Source organism: Fukomys damarensis, unplaced genomic scaffold (genome assembly GCF_012274545.1).
Source record: "Fukomys damarensis isolate Sample0158 unplaced genomic scaffold, DMR_v1.0_HiC HiC_scaffold_26, whole genome shotgun sequence".
Lineage (NCBI taxonomy): Eukaryota > Metazoa > Chordata > Mammalia > Rodentia > Bathyergidae > Fukomys > Fukomys damarensis.
Genome location: NW_022900938.1, coordinates 17238636 through 17241708, shown reverse-complemented (window position 1 = coordinate 17241708; position 3073 = coordinate 17238636). Strand labels below are relative to the sequence as shown.

The 3073-nt window shown below is 42.4% G+C and overlaps 1 protein-coding gene across 4 annotated transcripts in view; it reads right to left on the bottom strand.

Moving 5' to 3' along the window:
- The window catches only part of Sestd1 (SEC14 and spectrin domain containing 1), a 136493-nt gene that overhangs the window by 111094 nt on the left and 22326 nt on the right, over nt 1-3073 (bottom strand). For 2 of the 4 annotated variants that reach the window (XM_010636781.3, XM_010636782.3), the window contains exon 4: nt 1978-2083. The gene's annotated coding sequence lies outside the window, so the exon portion shown is untranslated. Of the gene's footprint in view, nt 1-98; nt 259-999; nt 1322-1977; nt 2084-3073 lie in introns of those variants that run through there. The other 2 variants (XM_010636780.3, XM_033756283.1) reach the window with 2 other exon arrangements.

Here is a 3073-nt window from a genome sequence, read left to right as displayed (position 1 = left end):
CGGAGCTGCGGAGCTGCTGGACCGCGGGGTGGGTTGGGGAGGGAGCCGGGGAGCCGGGTCAGGAAGCGTGGGCTTGGGGAAGGGCCGCTGCCTGACACCTTGGCGAGTGGTCTGTCTCCCCTGGCCTCATCCCGAAGGGTGTAGCTTCCTGACGTGGTCGCCAAGGCTTCGGAGTCCTCCCATTCTCATCCGCTGTCTGAGGGGATTCCTCCCACGTCCCCCAGCGAGGAGACGCCGGGTGGGGGCTCTGTGCTGTGGCTGAAGAATGGAGGCGGATGGAGGGCGAGGGGTGTGGTGAGGATGCTTGCATTCGAGGCTTGTATTCTACTTTGAGGAGCTTTCCATTGGATGGAAAATTAGTCCACATGGACCTCTGATCATGACTCCTCCTCGTCTTTACTAGCCCTAGTTATTTTTCTCCAAATGTCCTGACTTCTGAGCCCTCTTCCGTCTCATTTGATTGCACGAATCGTTTTAGGTCATTTCCTGAATTCAGTTCACAAGAGTCATCAACTAATCCACGAAAGACCACAAGGCTACAAGGCTGCACGCAGCCCAGGCCTTCGGTAGTATCCACTCTACCACTGAGTATCACCCGTCTCCATTGATAAAGTCTCGCCATTCCAACAACAACCAGGCACCCAAATATCTTTCCGTTGAAGTTGAAGTTCTCTCGTTTCAAATCCCATGGATGAGTGCTTGCTTTGGCAACACATACACTTAAATCCCATGGATGAATTATTCCTCCTAATTCTATGACTCACAGTCTGTCTCTGCTTCCTAATTCCTTTGACATTTTTTAAGCCAAGCCTTTCTAATTTCACTTCTGCTTCGCTCCCATGGACCTGCCTGAAAATGCTCTAAAAACAGGCTAGCACAGCCCTTCTCTCTGAAATCTCCACCTCTGAGGTTGAATCTTGCTCGAGCTCATCACCGAGGTATACAAGGCCATTTATAATCTGATTCCTTCATCTCTTTAGTTCAGCCTCGGACACCTACCTTATCCACATAGCACACAGATGCAACAGGCTGTGAGTCTGGGTTAAACTCCATCCATCATTTAACCAGGTGAACTCCTACTATCCTTAAAGACAATGAAGACAGTGCATTGCTTCCTCTTCTGCATCTTCCCTGACGTCCCATTCTTCACAGCCCACATCCTCACCCCACACACTTAGACAGAATTAGTCTCTCCTGTCTGCTTTCAGAGTCCTTTGGTCTCTGTGATATTCCTTAGCACTTTCTTTTCCCCCCACTTGTTTTCTTGGGTGGTGTTTTCTACTTACACGGTGTGTTCCTTGAAACGAGGATTTTGTCTACCTCATTTTTTTACTCCCCAGAAGATAGCAGAATGCTCAGCATCGAGCAGGTTCTCTACCTGTTTGTTCAAGTTTTGAAATAGAACAAAATCCATAATCCTAGTCCTCTTTAACCTCCCTTGGTATTCTGTTCTTTCTCTGCTGTGGGGCAATCTTTGCTTATCATGGCAAACCCTGTCAATTATCACTCACATTCTTGGCTTATCTTTCATAAAGCAAGAGCATGCCAAACAATCCTTTATAGTACTTCATAAAACATCCCTTTCCCTCCTGTTTCCATTCCCTGTGGCTTCTCCTTGTATTACCCAGTTATTAGTTGAGGGGCAACTGATACAAGAACAACAACAAAAATTAGACTGTAAATTCAGAGAATAGTTAGGGTGCTCTATCTTCCAGTAACCACTGAAAAGAATTCAGCTCAGTTACTTTAATTTCACTTGGCCCCCTCTAGGGGTTTCCTTTGGCTCTATGACTAGCATTTGTATTTAGTATTTTGCCATTGAGGTGAACACTATGGAGTAGGCCTAACAGATCCTTGCACAACAGGTGTCCAGCATTTGCTTGAACTCCAAGTGATAGGGAATGAACTACTCACAGGGGTATTGATCTTTGAACAGTCCTGCCAACCCTAAGGCTGGACTAAAATGTGTCTCCTTACCTATTTGGTGGGTCATTATGGATGGTATTGGTAGAAACATCTCTGGGTTTAAAATTCAGAGTGACGTGGTCAAATCCTGGTTTTGCAGTTTCCTAATTGTGTAAACCTGGGAAAACAAAAGCACTCCAATTATAAGTTTGCTCGACTCTAAAAAGGAAAAATAGTGATAATTGTACTTTATGCCATTATAAATATGAAATATAAATTCTGTAGTATTACAAATAATTATATCAACATATTATAATATATATTATAAATATAAAAATGTATATTAGAGTGCCCAGTAAATCTGAATCTAGTAGTAAATTTTGGAGCCTTGTAAGTATTTGAGGACAACACAGTATGTTCTTTGCTATACCTAGCCTTTATTCATGACCCATTCATCCCCTCTCTGAGCTCTTATGTAAACAAGCTCTCCTGGGCTGGGGATGTAGCTCAGTGGCACTGGGCCTGCCTGGCAAGAGCAAGGTCCTGAGTTCGATTCCTGGTACCAAAATAAATAAACATGCTCTAGTGCCCCATAAGATGTGTCACCTAGAACTGAATCCCATATCCATGCACAAAGGGAGGATTAGAGATGTATAAGTTTCTGCTAAGGATGCTATTTCAAAATTCAACTTGATATCACATCAATATTTCCATTATTAATTCATATTAGTATTTTCTACCACCCTATGCTATTCATACATGTCAAGTTATCCCCAACTAAAAACAAAAATACCCCTAAATATTTTAAAGTATTTAACCTGCATACTACTATAAAGCCATATCTCCTTCAGTCTGTATCTTACAGTTTATTTTTGTCTTTGTCTTTATTCTTCATAAATATTATTTGGACAGTTATGTACTAGGAGTGCCTGCCAACTAGATATGAGTGTGAAATGAGAATAACATTTTATTTTATTTTATTTATTGGTACCAGGGATGGAACTCAGGACCTTGCACTTGCAAGGCAGGTGGAGGAACCTGCCTTAAGCTAAATCCTTGGCCCAAGAATCACATTTTAAATAACATTTCAGGGTTGGGAGCAAAGAATCCTTTTTTTTTTTTTTTTTTTTTTTTTTTTTTTTTTTTTTTGTCGTTGGTGTGCTGCTGC